Source organism: Salmo salar, chromosome ssa02 (assembly GCF_905237065.1).
Source record: "Salmo salar chromosome ssa02, Ssal_v3.1, whole genome shotgun sequence".
Classification (NCBI taxonomy): Eukaryota; Metazoa; Chordata; class Actinopteri; order Salmoniformes; family Salmonidae; genus Salmo; species Salmo salar.
In genome coordinates, this window is record NC_059443.1 from 39,665,940 (window position 1) to 39,684,896 (window position 18,957).

The window sequence follows — 18,957 nt, forward strand, 5'->3', positions numbered from 1 at the left end:
ACACAGCCCCCCCCCCCGCTGAGTGTCTGACACCGTTGCTACCAGACTAATCAGGGCACTACTGTACCCCCTCCAGCCCTGCATTCTAAATTCTCTCTCTCTCTCTCTTTAATCAGTGTGACTGGAAACAGACCTTCACTATGACGTCATGCCTTGCTTAGATGTCAGTGATCAGCCTCATTGGAGATGTATGTGGCTGTGTGTTTTTGTGTTTCGTTAAAGGAGGACAAACAGTATCACGTCAGGCTAATGTACCTGCTTTCTGTTGTGGAACCTTCTGTTGGGAATACTGGTGTCTAAAGTCAAGGTTAAAAATGAGGGTAAACTCTATGGGCTCCCTCTCTCACACAGAAACGCGGAAAAACCATGTTCAAATCCAGTTTAAGAAGGCGATATATATTAAAGGATTCAGTGCAGTCGTGGTGAGGCCTTTTTCTAAGACAGGCCAGTATGTGAGCATATGAGACATAGGAGTCATATGCTGCTGGGTCTTCTCAGGAAGAGGAGCGCATTACAGGGAAACCGTAATGAGAACCATGGAGCCCTGATACACACACACACACACACACACACACACACACACACACACACACACACACACACACACACACACACACACACACACACACACACACACACACACACACACACCCTTCTATGGCACTGTGAAGCAGCAGCATGGACATCCAGTAGAGCGATGTCCTGATGCTGTGTGAAGTGCAGTCTCTCCATGGTAACTGCTGGAGCCGTGCATTCAAATGGCACTGCAAGACACCACCCCCACCACATCCCATACTAGTCTCTATCCCTGGGTCTCTGCCTTCTCTATTTTGCTCTAAAGCTAACTCTCTTGTTGAACTGACGAGCTTCTTGTAGTCTGGTAGTATACTTAGTATTCTCCTTTGAAGCGATCTGTCTTCTTTATTCTTCTTTATTTAAGAGAGAGAGTGTGTGTGTGTGTGTGTGTGTGTGTGTGTGTGTGTGTGTGTGTGTGTGTGTGTGTGTGTGTGTGTGTGTGTGTGTGTGTTTGCCCCTCAGAGCCTTCCAGGGGCAACACACTGAGAGAGTGCAAGTGAGAAGTGAGTGTGACAGATTGCATCCTGCCGCCGTGTGCGCGTGGGTGTGTGTGCGTGTGCGTGTGCGTGTGTGTGTGTGTGTGTGTGTGTGTGTGTGTGTGTGTGTGTGTGTGTGTGTGTGTGTGTGTGTGTGTGTGTGTGTGTGTGTGTGTGTGTGTGTGTGTGTGTGTGTGTGTGTGTGCGTGCCCATGAAAACGGGAGCAGCTACATGTAACCAGCCGTGGGACAGAGGAAGATGACGGTAGAGGAATGGAGCGGGACGTGAATGTGGACGGAGAGGTGGTGATACGTAACACAGTAGAGTACACGAGTAGAGAGAGGGAGAGAGACCAATAGGAAGCAAGGCTGAGAGAGGAGGTCTAGGGCATGGAGACACAGACAAGAGCCCAGCCTGCATACATTGCATCCACTGGTCCAGTGTCAGCCTCTAGCTCCTGCTCCTTATACAGTATCTGGGGCCAGGCAAGCAACACACAGGAACACATTAACACAAGATCCACCTGTGCATGCTAATGGTATGGCCCTGAAATTTGTGCAGAGCATTGGACTATAGGCCCTTTGAGCTGTGCACCCACTCTTACTTAATACACACACATATGCATGCACAAACCCCGACACGCAAGTACACACACACACACGGATGGATTCACATGTGCGCACATTTGAACGTGCGCACGCGCACACAGACACAGAAACAGCGGGAGATAGGCCTGGAGCTCCTGGGTGTTTTGCAGCTTGGATCCACACCAGTGGTTTCCCCTCACTGCAGTATTGTTATTTAAATGTGGGGGAGCGATCAGCGAGCGTTAATGGCGTCCTCAACACTGCAGAGGCAATTCTCTTCCAGTTCCCTCCTCTCCTTTCTCTCACACATGGCTCGTGGGCACACCTTGAGGGGCATATGAATACCAAATATCACCGGCATCCGCAACACAACACATTTCCCAGTTTTTCTGCACATTTTGGCATATTAGTCAGCAATACTCCAGTTTGAGGTTTAGTAACAGCAAATAGTGTATTTGTCATCACTGCACGTTAGCAATCATTTGGGCATGGAGGTAGAACACGGACGTACAGGTAGTATCGTATCGATGTATTTGGGCTTGTTGTTGTTAGAAGTAGGTTTTCGGTTGTTTTCAAAGCTCTGTGTTGTTTTGATGGAACTTTAGTGTCAGGCGTGCCCCGACCTTTGTCTGTCTTTCAGAGTTTGACGTTCCTGAAGCCCTCGTGATGTTTACTCTGTCACGGACAATCAGAGCCCGGCTTTAACACCTGTGGTGATGGGATCGTTTTAGCTGCGTAGAAAAAAAAATCCCCAACTCAACAGTAAATAGAATGAGACTGGACAAGCACCCCTGGAAATCGCCCCCTAGTCCTTACCTGTTTTTTTTGTTGTTTTTTTCGTAAACCAACTGGGGCGATTGGCACAAAATTCAACAAATTCTTCCCCTTTTCTAGTTCTCAGGTTTGTCCTAATGCTTTATTTTAAGAAGGTGTAAATAGTAATTTTTTTCATCACTAAATTAGACATTTCATGTTTAGATATGGTATAGAGGCTTCCTGATGTTAGTGGTCAAGCAATTAATAACATGTCTTGTGGGCTCAGCATTGGAACACATAACACCCGCTATATTCAAGTCAAAAATGTGATGTAAGAACGACAAGTTAAACCGCACAGAGGACAGATAACGGGGACCTTTCATTGCATACCCTGAAGTGTTGTGTAATTGGTGAGCAATTTACACATCTGTTTTGTCCCACAATTTGCTAGACAATGAAATCCACTGTTGCATTTTTATTTTAAACAAGAGAATGAAAGCACATATAATTCACGTCAGTTAATAAACTTGCGGAAGACATGTTAAATAGAATAGGGGCACAATGCACATTTTAAACAGTCCACCATCTTCGGACAGACTGACATTTTATTTAGCACAAAATATTTCCTTACAATTTAAGATTGATGAATGTAACCAAATTGCAGAGCAACCTTCTTTTTTTCTTCTTTAAAATGCAATTTAAAATGAATGAATGTATTACTTTGCAGATGTATTTAAATGGAATAGAGAACAGGGCAAATGTGATGCATGTTCACTAAACTCAGTCCGCCACCTTAAGTTGGGAGCATGACTGACTCATGGGGCTATGTGTGTAGGGGTGTGTGCTAACACATGCCATTTCTATGTGTTTGTTTGAGTGTGCATTTATTTGTGTGTGTGTGTGCGCGCCAATGCGTGTCTTTCTCTGTGTATTTGAGTGGATGTTTGTTTCTGTGTGTGTGGGTTCAAGCCTGTACACACACACACACACCACAGTAGGTGTTGTCAGAAATGATCCCATTTTCATTACTCACCAGTTCAAAGAAGGAGGTGAGGCCCTGCCTTGCTGCAGTGATAAATGCATTACCCCAATAAACCCTGTCTCCACAGAGGTGCTGAGTAGGGAGACACACACAAACACTGTTGTGATGAAGAGAGCGAGAGGGTCAGAGAGAGAGAGAGAAAGAAAGAGAGAGGAATGAAGGGAGTGAAGAGACGATCAGATGAGAAAAGAAGAGGACTGACAACGAAGAAGTGATGGAGAGGGAGGAGGAGGAGCAGAGGGAGGAGAGGGAGAAAAACAGGACTGAGAGCGAAGGAAAAAGGAGAAGTGAAAGAAAAGTAACAGATGTCAGAGAGGAAAGAGAAGGGACCGGGAACGATAGACACGAGAGGAAGAGAGACAGACAGACGCCGAGGAGGGAGGGAGGGGTTGAGAGACAGAAGGTTAGGGGTAGAGGAGGGCTAATGCAGGATTTGTGGCACTGGGTGTGTGGATGGAGGGAAGAGGGAGAGCTCAGGGATCACTGATGTCCAGTTAACCCCTGCCTCTGCCCCTCATTAGAACAGGGCCATGGCCCCGTCCCGAATAGTAATCCAGGGAGGAGGTGGAGATGGAGAGAGGGGAGGAGGAGAACAACGGTGTGTGTGGATAAATGGATGTGTGTGCTTGCATACATGCACAAATGTGTGTGTGCGTGCATGTGTGTGTGTGTCTTTGCTAACTGCGGATCGGCCTTTCTCCCTGCCCGGCCACCACCTCCGGTAATGAGGAGAGAGGAAACAGATCAGAACCTTTTAGAGGAAGTGGACCAGTGTTGCTTCAGTTAAACACACAAGGTCACGATCCTTCCTTACCATCAAATGACATCAGAGCGCCAAAGCCACACGCGTGCAAATTGAAACGGGCGGCGAGTTCATCAAAATCAAATCCAAACCTGAACCAACGCAACGGCTGGGACTTTTCAACATAACCACCAGGTCTTCCCTCTCTTTTTCCACTCCGTAAGGAACAATGATGTGGGGATGGAGGGGTGGAGGGCATGCAGCATACAATTAAAAGGCGAAGCAGCGAGTCAAGGGGACTGACCCGGGTGGAGAAAGTGTTATGTGTGTGCGCCACATAATGAAAGGTTGAACTTTGCAGTTGCCGGGGTGGCATACCAAATCAACTCACCGCTGGGAGAGGCAAGTAGATATAGAGAGGGAGGGAGGGAAAGAGAGGGACTTGGCTAGTGAGAGGGGAGGGGGAGTGGGACCGAGGGAGGGAGAGAGGGACTGAGTGGGAGGGAGAGGGACCGAGAGCAAGCAATGGGGAGAGAGAGACTAAGCGAGAGAAGGAGGGAGGGAGAGCTGGAGCGCGTCGTAGCCACAGGGGCTGAGTGACAGAAATTAATAATTAGTGACAATGATTGACAGCGCTCCCTCCATCTGCGGCTCTCCGCTGCCTCGCAGGCGCTCGCCTCCGCCGGCGACCGGCGGGCACAATGAGTTCCATAGGGATTCTGGGAGAAGCACATGATTGACAACTGCCTCCTGGAGAGAGGGGGACAGGGAGCGTGGAGGGGCGGTGAGTTAGGGGGGAGGAGGAGGGGGAGAATAGAGGGGGCAGGGGGACAGGGTTAGGAGGAGGGAGGGGATGGGGTACTTTGGGAGAGGGGGTCAGAGATGGTCCCCACACCACACCACACCACAATCCCTCCACCACACCACGATCCCTCCACCACACCACAATCCCTCCACCACACCCCGATCCTTCTACCACACCACGATCCCTCTACCACACCACGATCCCTCCACCACACTATAGTATTATGCAAAGCAAACTAATTTACTGCGGAGAGAGGGGGAAATAAACAGAAGAAAATGAGGAGTGTTCAAGTCATGGCTTCTGCGGTGAGGGGGAATAACCCTCTAAATAGCCATCACCTGTGAACTTGTCAGCCTTCTCTCCTCTGTCACCCCTTCTCATTCTGCTGCCGTGCAGCTCTCCCAGCTGTCTGTCTTTCACTGTCAGATCTGACACCATATTGCTGTAAAAAAGTGATTTCATAGCTTGTGACGATACATAGCCTACCTTTTAATGGTACAATGATAGAATTTCACTATTGGCCTTTTACTGAAACACTATCAAGTTGTAGGCCTGAACAAAGGTGAAGTTTGCCCAATCTCCACATGCATTTTTTGATCAGGACATTTCCCCCCCCAAATCTCTTCTCCATCTCACTGTCTCTGTCTCTCTCTCTCTCTCTCTCTCTCTCGCTCTAACCCCCTCCCTCTCTCTCTCTCTGCCCAGCGAGTGGACAGACACATTTCTCCCATGCCAGGCCAGCTTTAGCCCTGTTTGACATGGGCCTGGCTAATATGCTCCAGCACAGCAAGGCGGTCTCCAAGGCTCACAGCTACAACACTGTAACAAAGTACTGCTATATGCCTCAGGGGCACAGGGAAGATTGTGCAGAGCAAAGGAAAATCCAGTGGGGAAATGGTTCATATCACAAGACATTATTGATTTTCCCCCGAACAGCTTTGTTTTTCAGCATTTCTTCTGTGGTCGGCTGGGGGGGTTTCCTAAGTCATGCCCTGTGCAGTAAGTTGTCTCATTTTTCAGGGTAGTCCGACTGTTATTTCACAAATTGTTACGTTGAAACGGATTTGAAAAGGATTCTTTGAGGGACTCGGATGTTGTATGACTTCTGATTGAGCACGGACCGTTTGATAAGGGAGTGCATGTTTTTGACAGGAGCCACGGAGGAGGATCGTGCTGTTTTTGTGGTGTACCTCGATGTGTGTGTGAGTTTGTTTATGTGTGTGTGTTTTCAGAAGCGCCACAGGATAGTCTGACCAGTCACACACCTGGCAGGCTGTTTCTAGTCGATTAGTACTGGAAGATAGTGGGGGGGGGTGTTAATATAGCATTATTGGTCATCTCCTTCACCCCATATATACCCTTAAGGGTCTCTCAGCCCTCCCAACTCACCAGCTAAAGCCATACAACTTTGTTTCTTTCCCTTTTCCTGGACTAACTCTCTCTCACACACACACACACACACACACACACACACACACACACACACACACACACACACACACACACACACACACACACACACACACACACACACACACACACACACACACACAAACAACCCCCCACCCTCTCTCCCACACATACACACCAATAAACAGACGTGGGGGCACACGTGGAGTTGTAGACTTGACAGCTGGTTACTGCAGGGCCCGGCAGGTATGGTGTGTGTGGCCCCAGAGGGCCCCTGACTCATGGGCAGAGAGGTGTGTTCTGGGTCCTGGGCTGACTAGCCTGGAGTTTACTTCACCTCCACTACACTGATTGATTGGAACAGGCCTGGACATACAGGCTCCCATCGCCTTTGGACATCCAACCCAGCTTTTCCTACCGCCAACCCTCTAACATTATATATTCATCTATTTGTCTCTCTCTCTCTCTCCCTCTCTCTCTCTCTCTCTCTCTCTCTCTCTCTCTCTCTCGCTCTCGCTCTCACACATTCTTTTTATTTTTGTCCCAACTCTCCAACTTAGAAAGTTGACTGCGTTTAGTATAGGTGATTCACAGAAGAGCTTGGGTAAAAAGTTGAATCATTGTGCAGTATGAATGAAATAGAACGATAGGCCCTTTGCTCCACTAGTGGTTAAAAGGAACAAGTCATGTATTTAGTGTATGTTCATTCTGGTAATTGGTAATGGAATGACACATTGATAGTGACATCAAACATAATGATATATTTTAGTCTGGGTCAGGAACTGTGTTAGAACAATGCTCTGTGCGAGATCAGATCAAAATATCCCTCTTTTTACTGATTCATTTATGAATACTAAGTGATGATGTACAGATGAGAGGATGACTGTGATGAGGTTCTGACCCTGACACACTATCTCCATATACCTCTCTATTTCTCTCCTTCTCTCTCTGTATCCATCCCTCTCTCTTTCTCTCTCTACTTCCCTCTCTCCGTGTCATCTCCCTACCTCTCCCCTTCTCTTTTGCTTTTTCTCTCCTTCTCTTTCTCTCTGTCTCCCTCTTTTTCTCTTTGTCTCCCCTTCTATCTCTCTCTCTCTCTGTGTCTCCCTTTCTTTCTCTCCCCCTCTCTCTTTCTCTGTCTCCCTCTCTTTCTCTCCCCTCTCTCTTTCTCTCTGACTCCCTCTCTTTCTCTCTGTCTCCCTTTCTTTCTCTCCCCCTCTCTCTCTTTCTCTGTCTGCCCCTCTCTCTCTTTCTCTCTGTCTCCCCCCTCTCTCTGTCTCTCTGTCTCCCCCTCTCTCTTTCTCTCTGTCTCCCCCTCTCTCTTTCTCTCTGTCTACCTTTCTTTCTCTCCCCCTCTCTCTTTCTCTCTCTCCTCCCTCTCTTTCTCTCTGTCTCCCCCTCTCTCTTTCTCTGTGTCTCCCCCTCTCTCTCTGTCTCCCCCCTCTCTCTGTCTCCCCCCTCTCTCTTTCTCTCTGTCTCCCTCTCTTTCTCTCTGTTTCCCTCTGTCTCTCTCTCACCGCCACCGGAACAAGCCTGTTCTTGGTCAGTGTCGGCTTGGAGTCCAAGCTCGGTGCGGTCATGAAAGGCGCCGCGCCACACACACCTGGCCCGCCGGCTGCCTCTTTGGTCTGCGTCACCTTTTGTCAGCGCCATGTTAATGAAGCCTCCACACACACTGGGGCGCCTTTTAATGAGCACGGCATTTGATCGCAATAGACACCCGACCCCGGCTTCGGCCGCGTTGTTTTATTTCTGGACATCACCGTTGTATGTGTGTTCTGAGGAGGCTAGGATGAGTAGGAGGGAGGGAGCAGGTCAGCTGATGAGAGATTGTTTATTGAAAAAAGGGGGTGTTTGTCATCTATTTTTTCTTTCTCTCTTTTTCTTTTTTTGCACCAAAGTCAGACGTGCATCGTGGCTCTCTCCCTTTTCAAGCAGGGAGATGAAAGGGGCCCCGCGCGGGGCTTCCAACAAAAGTGCCAGCGATCACAAACAAACCTTCAAATGAAACACATCAAAGCCGCTGCCCCAATTGTTAGCCTCTCGTATCCGAGGAAAATTGGCTCATTAAGGGCAAAAAATGACATTGTTTACATTAGCCAGGGCCCTGATTAGATCCCGCCATGTTTGTTGTGTTGTGTTGTCCGCCTTCGCCCCGCTGCCGCTTACCAACAGACCACTTCAACCCCAACGCAGCACAATCACTCCTTTGAAGGCTTTCTTTATTTCTCCGGCAAAATAAAGAACACAAAAAAAAGAGTGGGACGAGAAACACACAACACACAATCACCATCGCAAACACACACAGATGGACATGATAGCTGTGGCTCTTTTCCTCTCCTCCTCGTTTCTCTCTCTCTCTTTAGAACTAATTAGGTTGCCTGTGGAAATAGAGCCGATTGGAGAGGACAGTTGGGTCCGTGATGAGACTGTTTGTGGCGTAATTGTGCTGATAAAGAGCAGGGTGTTGTTGGAGGGAAAAGAAAAGAAAAGAAATGCTTGACAATGAAACGGACCCGGGCTCTTTTGGCGCCTACGGGGCTCGGCTCCATCTCCTCAATGAAAATAACACCTTTTGTCGTCTTTTGAGTCTTTTGTAAGCGGAGATGATTTCTAATCTCTGCGTTGCGTGTTTTTGGACAGGCCGGCCAGGCGCTGTGTCATGAATTTGTTGCTGTGTAAGAGCCCTTCTGCTGTCATTCATCTCAAGATCTCTCTCTTTTTTTCTCTTCAAGCCTTTCTCCAGCCTGGATCATTCCCTTATGGAACACATCCCGGATAGAGCACGACCGTGATCAATGAAGAGCTATAATAAAATTCAATCTATAAAAGCAGATTCATGATCAATTATGAGTTACTTTACACTGAACTGAAGTTACCAGGGGAAAGTATTTGGAACTGAAAATTCAGGAGGTGTAATTGATATGTTGCGCAATAAAACTGCAAGAGCAACCAACAGTTTACCTATGCTTCTTTATTTACTTTTTTTGTATGCTGCACCTGCAATTTACTGGATGTGCGTACACTACTTCCAAACAAATGGTACTTTGCCCAGTAAGTCCTGAGTTATAGTGGTGAAGATAGACAGACAGGGGTGGAACAAACTTAAAGATGAGGTGAGCGTCGCTAGCATCGTTGCATTGCTAACGACAGCCAGTGACCCTCGCCGTGCCCTCCGCTGGCCCTCAACTCTCCTCATTCCCCGGGCTCCCTCCAAGAGAGAGCCCTCTTTCCTCACACACTGATGACCTCTCCCAAACATATTAATAACCACTGAGAGATGGCCACTGGCCCCTCGGCCCCCAAACACCCAGCCCTCAGGTCACAGGGCCCCAGCATTATTCAGACCGCTTCCTCCTGAACTCTGACTCCCTATTTACATATCTTCTGTTTTTTTCTCACTCTCTCTCTCTTCCCTGTATCTCTGTCTTTTTCTCTCTTAGCGTCTTTCAGTCGATTCCTTTCCTTCCTCTTACTCTCTCTGTTTCTGTCTCTGTCTTTGTTTCTCTCACTCTCTCTCTCATTCCTCCCTTCCTTTTTCTCTCTCTTTGTCTTTTGCATTGTGGCAGTCAAGTCGAATAAGCTAATAATTACCATTTAGAATAGTATGGAATCTGTCAGGGGGGGGGAGTTTACCCAGTTACCTATAGAACGGTTGAGCTGTTTGGTTTGTTTTGGAGCGGAATCTGAATTTCCTTGACTTTTGACCGCCTCGGTCTCCAGGGGGGAGCTGGGAGAGAAAGAAGGGCACGCAATGAGTTCCATTTTCCATTTAAGGACCCATATGGAAAATAAAAATTGGTAGCAGCAGGAAGGAGAGGGAGGAGAGACGACGTTGCCGTTCTGGGGCAGCCGCTATTTGAATTCATGAGGTTGTGTTGTGTGTCTCTGCCCACACTTCTCGATTGGAATATAAAGTTGTCTTTTCTTGAACTGTCTTCCTCTTTTGTTTCTCCTCTCAGAGTAGGGTATAACACGTTTAGATAATGTTTTTTTTCCTGATTTTAATTAGTTGAATTTAAGTAGTTTTTAAACTATTTTAAGAAATCATGTTCTTGCATATTGTATTGTATACATTGTATACATGTCGTGAAATATAGTAAAATACACTGAGTGTACAAAACATTATGAACATGACATAGCTTGACTAGATGAAAGCCATGCTCCCTTCAAGATCACTTTCACAGGTAAAATGCAAGCCGGGATCTACCACTTCGAACATGACTTAAAAATGTTGTGTAGGAATAAGGTTTGTGCAGTAGGCCTAATACATTATCACAGCATATTGGCTATATGCTTGGCCCCCCCGATATTGTGCTTCTAAAACCATATCACAAAATAGATCAGTTCGTGTAGCACTTGTGAGGCACAGCTGAGCATAAATTGAAATAATTCGCTTTTTTTATTTTACTGGACTGATGGTACCTGCATCTGATTGTCATGGTGTTTTCAAGACAACTGAGAATGCGGGAAGAAAATTAGATAAAATCATGATATCTGTGATCTTCAGGTCGGACCTATATAAAGATTTCCTACTTGGAATTTTGATTTACGAGTAACTGTACTTTTTCCCCCCGAGTTCCCAGTTGTCTTTGAACGCACTGAAGTCGGAGATTTCCAAGTTCCCAGTTGTTTTGAACACAGCATTAGTCTAAGCGGAGGGAGGGAGAGAGCAGCAGAGGGTCCGCCTCTCACGGCCCCTGCTCTCTCCTTATCTCCAGTGAGACTGACCAGAGAGAGGTGACACCGTCTTCCACCTGATGGCGAAACTCCAGTCGCACCGCATCCTCATATTAAAATAGACGAGCTGCTAATAATAAAACGCAGGCCTATCGATACACTTGGCTACTCATTAATTTCAGCTGCAGCGTGAGTGGAAGTAGGGAGAAGTAAAGTTTATGTTTTTAAAACAGTGTTGACAGGGGCCTCCCAAGTTGTGCAGTGGTCTAAGGCACTGCATCGCAGTGCTAGAGGTGTTACGACAGACCGGGTTCATTCTCGGGCTGTGCCACATCCCATAGGACGTGGCCCAGTGTCGTCCGGGTTAGGGAAGGGTTTGGCCGGGGGGACTTTACTTGGCTCATCGCGCCCTAGCGACTCCTTGTGGCGGGCCGGGTGCCTGCAGTTGAAAGGTGTTTCCTCCAACACATTGGTGCGGCTGGCTTCCGGGTTAAGCTGGCAGGTGTTAAGGAGCACGGTTTGGCGGGTCATGTTTCGGAGGACGCATGACTCCACCTTCGCCTCTCCCGAGCCCGTTGGGGAGTTGCAGCGATGAGACAAGATCGAAATTGGGGAGGAAAAGGGGGGTTATAAATAAAAATGTTGACAGTGCTGAATATTATTTTTACATGAACAAAAAAAGGAGCGTAAGCCTTTATCGTTGGCTTTTCTACAGAAATGTTTGGTGATCGACTAGCAATGCCTTGAAGATCAACCAGTTGGTTACCACTGGTGTAGATGAAGGGGAGGAGACCGATTCAAGAAGGATTTTTAAGCCTTGAGACAATTGAGACATGGATTGTGTATGTGTGCCATTCAGAGGGTGAATGGGCAAGACAAAAGATTGAAGTGCCTTTGAATGAGGTATGATAGTAGGTGCCAGGCACACCGGTTTGGGTTTTTCATGCTCAACAGTTTCCAGTGTGTATCAAAAATGGTCCACCACATCCAGCCAACTTGACACAACTGTGGAAAACATTGGAGTCTACATGGGAACGTTTTTGACACATTGCATAGTCCATGCTCTGACAAATTGAGGCTGTTCTTAGGGCAAAAGGGGGAGGGGGGTCAATATCAGGAAGGTGTTCTTAATGTTTTGTACACTGTGTATAGAGATACAGTAATCACATAATTCAATGTAACACAGTTTTCATCATTTATAACGACAGTATCACATTTATTGAGCCCTTAGTTCAAACGTTATCCTAGGATGGAACCACCACTATTCAGGCAAACCACAGCAGTATAAATCTATGATGTGAAAGAGTGGGAGAGATTCTCTCTCTTTCTCTGACAGCCTCATCAGAATGGTGCCACGTACCGTATAGCTCCCTGTCTCTCTGCTACTCCTCTATATCTCTATGGAGGAACGGCAGTGAGAGGAGGGAGGAGCTGGTGCTGAGAGTAGGCGAGGGGGAGATGGGGGTGCGGCAAGGGGGGGCAGGCCCAGTGGGGGACTACATTAGGAGGGTTTGTGTCCGGCTCGTGGGACAGGGGTCCGGTCCGTGACCTTGCAGATAATAACTGTCACAGAGGTCAGCGCTTCAGGTGCACGTCCCCGGGCTGCTCTTAGGAAGGACCGGGAAGAGAATAAAACCCTATCACTTCCTCTCTGTCTCCATCATCCCATCTTCCTCTGAGTGCCCTCCACCGCTCATGTCACCGCTATCAGTTTAAATAGTGCATTATGCAAAGCGGAGATGATTTAGCTGGGGGGTATGATAGGGAGAATTACTTGGGGGTGAGAGAAAAAGAAAGAGGGGATTTTTTGGTAGAATGTAAGGGGAGTGGGTGAGAGGTTTTGGATGGTTGGAGGAGTTTGGGGTGTAGAGGAGGGTTAATATAACTGACATGGGAGTCCTTCATTCTATCTAAGCTAGCCTCCAAGACAGGTAACTCACTTAGTGCATCGGCTCACTGAGATGGGCTGTTGAGAGGATCTTCACTTTGGTGTCTCTCAATATGAGCCGGAGGCGATACAGGGCCTGGGGGTTCCACTTTACCATGCAGAGGGGCCACCGGAGAGCCACCGCAATAAAGATGACTTAGGCAGGTGCAATATGGCCGGAGGGGAATTTGTGAAAAACAGATTTGGGGAATGAAATTGAAACTCAAGAATGATGATTTTCTTAAAATCAAAAACCCCAGGTTGACTTAGGAGAGTCATCCATATACGATCTATGGTTATATCGTCTAGTTAAATGAATTTGGTTTTACCTGACTCAGAGAAAAAAGTTATTGCGGAATAAGATTTGGGGAGGGTATGGTTCCCGATGTGCCAAATATTTCCTAAGTATTTTTGATTTCCAATTCATGCCACAATATTCTCCAAAACAATCAACTTCTTAAAACATGCAGCCAAAAAAGCAGCTTTCACGGTTAGCTTCTAAAGTATTTTGAGACATGCTAATGGTGCTTTATAGTCAAGATATGAAAATGTGAATCTCTTTGTTTATCTCATATCTCAGTCATGTGGCTAATGATATGCACAAGTTCATTTGGCTTGCTTTGTTCTGTTTATTTATCTCTCCAACCTTACTGGAGGGACGACGCAATGTGACTGTTTAAAGCGGCGGATTGCGATTGTTTGAAAGGCGGCCATTTTGTCCGTCAAAGTGGCCATTGATTAGCCCAAGGCATCCCCCTGGGGTGAATTAAATGGTTTCTGTGTATCGCTATTACAGAGGTTAACAATCTTTTTTTTTCACTGAAATGAAGGGCACTGACCCTAATATGGGGTTACGTAGCGCCCATAATATGATGATAATTGGCCAGTGATGATGATCATGCCCTCTCCCCCCACCACCAAAACTGTCAGTTAACAGTAATAGATTACCTATGCATTGCTTACATTTATCATTTCCGAAATGAGTCACAGTGTGTGTGTGTGTGTGTGTGTGTGTGTGTGTGTGTGTGTGTGTGTGTGTGTGTGTGTGTGTGTGTGTGTGTGTGTGTGTGTGTGTGTGTGTGTGTGTGTGTGTGTGTGTGTGTAGTAGTGGGGCTAGGATAAGACTTGAAATGATAATACTTCAAATCGTTTCCTCTCTCTGTCTCTATCCTGATATTTTCTTCTGCAGGATGCTCCTCTTCTTCACGTGCACGCTTCACTGGTGACTGTCGTAATTGCGGGTGCACAGGCACGATTTCCCCCGAGGGGTCCCCAAATTAAAAGAAGTCATCCCATCACACCCTCCAGGCACTCCCACTCTCTGCTCCAGGGACCCCGTGCTTATTTGAACGGAACTTTATCTTTTTCTCTCTTCTTTGCTAAGCTTCGTGTCACTAATGAATAAATAAAACACAAGCGTGCAGTGGATTGACTTTCACGCCTGGGTGCTCCGGCTTTGATGAGATCCCCTCTTCTTATAGATAAGCTGGAGAGGAGAGGACAGTCATCTTTAGTCTTGCCCCACTGCTCTAGCTCACTTGATGCAGATCGAGGAGATGTTGAGTGCTGCCGTCTACAGGACCAGACACGTCTCTAATATGTCTCTGCTGCTTTCTTGGACCTATATAAGATATATGTACTGTAGATGAATAAAGGTGAAACAACAAATCTGATATTCTGAGGCTGGTTTTCCTTCTAGCGTGTTAAAAGTCTGATAGAGGAAGTCACTTTCTAGTGGTCTCTCAGTTGTTCCTTTTGAGGATATAAAGCAGCTACTTTTTGCTCTGTGATACTTACAGCAGCTTTTGATCATTTAAATTAGTGATATATACCCATTGATTATTGAAGAATATCACTTCTGAATACATATTGAGCTGAGTTCAACTGTCTAACCCTTTCTATGATTTACAATGTAGCATGACTGATAATATAGTCTTTGTTACTAGATTTAGAGGTAGAAAGGTAGGCGTGTGCCTGTGCCCAAGAGCGCTAACTGTGTGCTGTGCTGAGCTGAACAGGGCACAGGGATTGTGGCACTAATTAGCCCATAATGGCATCATAAATTATGGTCAAATCAAGGCCGGTCGTCGGGCAGACGTTTTAATGAAAAGTTGTAATGGGTCACCCCCAGACGCCTGAGGAGGGCTGGGGGTCCTCACTCATGCCATGGCCATCCATCACCTAGCCTCTTGCAACAGTTACTGGTACTGTGCTAAAGCGTTATCCACCAAACCAGAGAATCATGGCATAAACAACACTGGTATAGAGATACAAAAGCCTAGTGCTAGCCAATATGGCCATGGAGACTGGATAGCAGACCTGTCGTTTGAGTGAGGGGTGTGTTGGTGCCCCTGGGTTCTGTCGTTTAATTTTAGAGCAGTATGGAGCATTCTCAAATCTAGCTTAATATGGCCAATATCGTTAGAAGGGTACTGTAATTGATGTTTAATGAATGCCTTGTTGGTTTGAAATCCCTGAAACACAATGTGGAGCATCCAAAACTAGACTGGTCCCACATCTGTTTCTGCTGTCTTGCCATTTGTTGTGCATGACAATGACCATAGGAGTTGTCAAGATGTCTGGAGTTTGTTGTTTGCAAATACCAAGTGCTTATACATGCCCAGACATGTCATCCTTGGACATGTGATGCAATGATGACCATGACTTTTCACTGACTTCTCTTTCCTTCTGAGAAATCCTTGATTAACAGGATGTCAATGCCTTGAAAGAGTGGTGAGATGAAATAGTTTTGGGACTTATTGATGTTTTTTTTTGTCCCCCCATACACAACTCGATGGGTTCTTGCCGATCCTGCCAGACGCGCGGGTGAGAAGAGTCATTAATGAGGCTGCTGTGATTTACGTCCTCTGTAGATGGGCCACCCAAATTATCTGCCTTGCCATCGCTCTCATCAATCACCCACAACCAGAGGGCACTGCAGGCGCACAGAGTGGGGCGCCGCATGGCGCGTGGGGTGGCACTGAAATGCACCGAGAGGGGTGGGTGGGGGGTGTCTCTGTGTGTGTGTGTACGTGCATGCGTACGTGGGTATCTGTATCTGTGTGTGTGTACACACAATCTGCGCATGTGTGAGTGGGGGGGGGGGGGCTAATGACAAATGGCTGCTTTTATACATCGGAGAGGGATGAGTGATTTACTGACCACATTCCATTGGCTGAGCAGAGTGTTGTGGTTGGCAGCCTTCCACACAGTGTTGTAAACTCTGAGTGGGCTGGCAGCCGCGCCAAACCTCAGCAGGATAACATAATGCGCACGGTTTAGATTCCATCGCACTGTTGCGTCAGAAAATTATCTATTCAAGCCAACAACACACAGGGAAATGAATCAGACCTACATTGGTTCCGTTGACTTTATCCTAACCTAGAATCTCATCCGAATCCAATTGAAAGACCATAGAGGAAATATTGGAATATACATACAGGGATATTCATCTGAGATACTGTACAATATATCTACACCCCTTCAAATGAGTGGATTCAGCTATTTCAGCCACACCCGTTGCTGACAGTTGTATAAAATCAAGCACACAGCTATGCAATCTCCATAGACAAACATTGGCAGTAGAATGGCCTTACTGAAGAGCTCAGTGACCTTCAACATGGCACCCTTATAGGATGCCACCTTTCCAACAAGTCAGTTCGTCAAATGTCTGCCCTGCTAGAGCTGCCCCAGTCAACTGTAAGTGCTGTTATTGGGAAGTGGAAACATCTAGGAGCATCCAGCGAAGTGGTAAGCCACACAAGCTTGCAGAACAGGTTTGCCGAGTGCTGAAGCGCGTAGCGCGTAAAAATCATTTGTCCTCGGTTGCAACACTCAAAATTGCCTCTGGAAGCAGCGTCTGCACAAGAACTGTTCGTTGGGAGCTTCATGAAATGGGTTTCCATGGCCGAGCAGCCATGCACAATGCCAAGCATCGGCTGGAGTGGTGTAAAGCTTGCAGTCATTGGACTCTGGTGCAGTGGAAACAGTTCTCTGGAGTGATGAATCAAGCTTCACCATCTGGCCGAATCTGGTTTTGGCGGATGCCAGGAGAACTCTGCCTGCCCGAATACATAGTGCCAACTGTAAAGTTTGGTGGAGGAGGAACAATGGTCTGGGGCTGTTTTTCATGGTTTGGGCTAAGCCCCTTAGTTCCAGTGAAGGGAAATCTTAACGCTACAGCATATAATGACATTCTAGACAATTCTGTGCTTCCAACTTTGTGGCTACAGTTTGGGGAAGACCCATTCCTCTTTAAGCATGACAATGCACCATGCAACAAAGTCAGGTCCATACAGAAATGGTTTGTTGAGATTGGTGTAGAAGAATTTGACTGGCCTGCACAGAGCCCTGACCTCAACCCCATCGAACACCTTTGGGATGAATTGTAACGCCGACTGCGAGCCAGACCTAATCGCCCAACATCAGTGCCCGACCTCACTAATGCTCTTGTGGCTGAATTGACGCAAGTCCCCGCAGCAATGTTCCAACATCTAGTGGAAAGCCTTCCCAGAAGAGTGGAGGCTGTTATAGCAGCAAAGGGGGGACCAACTCTATATTAATGCCCATGATTTTGAGATTTTGAGATGTTCGACGAACAGGTGTCTACATACTTTTGGTTATGTAGTGTATGTTAATGAAAATTATAATTTCTGATATCATATATTAGCTGCTGTTATTTTACACCTTTAAAGCAATCAACATAGTGTTCAAAATATTCTGTTATATCAACAAGCTCTCACAATCTCACTGTAGAATTAGATTTTTTTTGGTTATTTCTTTTGAAGGTGCTCCAAACGTCAAATTTCAAAGTGTTTTTGACAGCCTGGGTTGCTCCCCCTACTCAGCATCGTTCCGTTTTTCCAAACGTCAAATTTTGAAGTTAAGAGTTGAGATTTTGGATAGGGTTAAAACATATAGCCATTCATTAGCCATTCATTCCGAATGGTTCAATTAAGGGTACAATTTTGGGATAGGGTTAAAACAAAAACATTTAAAACGGAGTGTCCCCCAATGGGATTAAACACTCAACCTTCTGATCCAGAGTCATAGGATTAGTCATGGGATTACTATTAGCAAAACCCAAGCCTACTAAGTATGCCCTACTTGATTGCAAAAGCACTCACTGTTGCCCCTAGTGGCCAGTTTTGAAGGCATTTCCTGACGGCCTCAGGACATAGACAGACATCCAATTACACCTAACACAGCCTACTGAGCAGACCAGACTACCTTTAACCATAGAATCCTCTCTTCTCTGTAGCACTGTTGGTTTAGCAACTTGAAATATCACCTATTGGGGGAGACGAGGGAAGAAAAGGGGGGTTGCAGGATTAGCTTGGTTGTATAAGCAATTATTGGGGCAGGGTATGTAGCTAAGCACCCTAATATGTATCTAGAGGCGGCATTATTCAATTAAGGTGGCGGCTGGCAGTGCGCGGGGGACAGAGCACTGGTGACAGCAGCGGTGTCTTCTCCTTATGAAACAACCTATTTAAGCTAAATCAACTCCCACTTAAGAGCAGCGGTAATAAGCGCTGGTGCGACACTCGCCAGCCCGCAGGGGCCCATCCGTCATGCTGTAATACGGAATCAGAATGAGTGATAACACCTTGCTAGGCCGCTATTCTCCTCGCTCCGAGCCGAGGTGTTGCTACACACACAGAGACACACACATAGTGAAACAAAAATGAACACACACACACACACACACACAAACAAACACATACATGTTTTGTTATTCTATCCTCATGGGGACCTAAAGTTAATTTCCATTAAAAAATCATATTTTCCCTGACCCTTACCATAACCCTAACATTAACCTTAATCCATAACGCTGACCTAAACCATAAACAAATTCCTAACCCTAACCCGTTACTCTAATTCTACACCTAACCGTAACCCTAATTGTAACCCCAACCTTAAACCTAACCTTAAAATAGCCTTTGTCCTCATGGG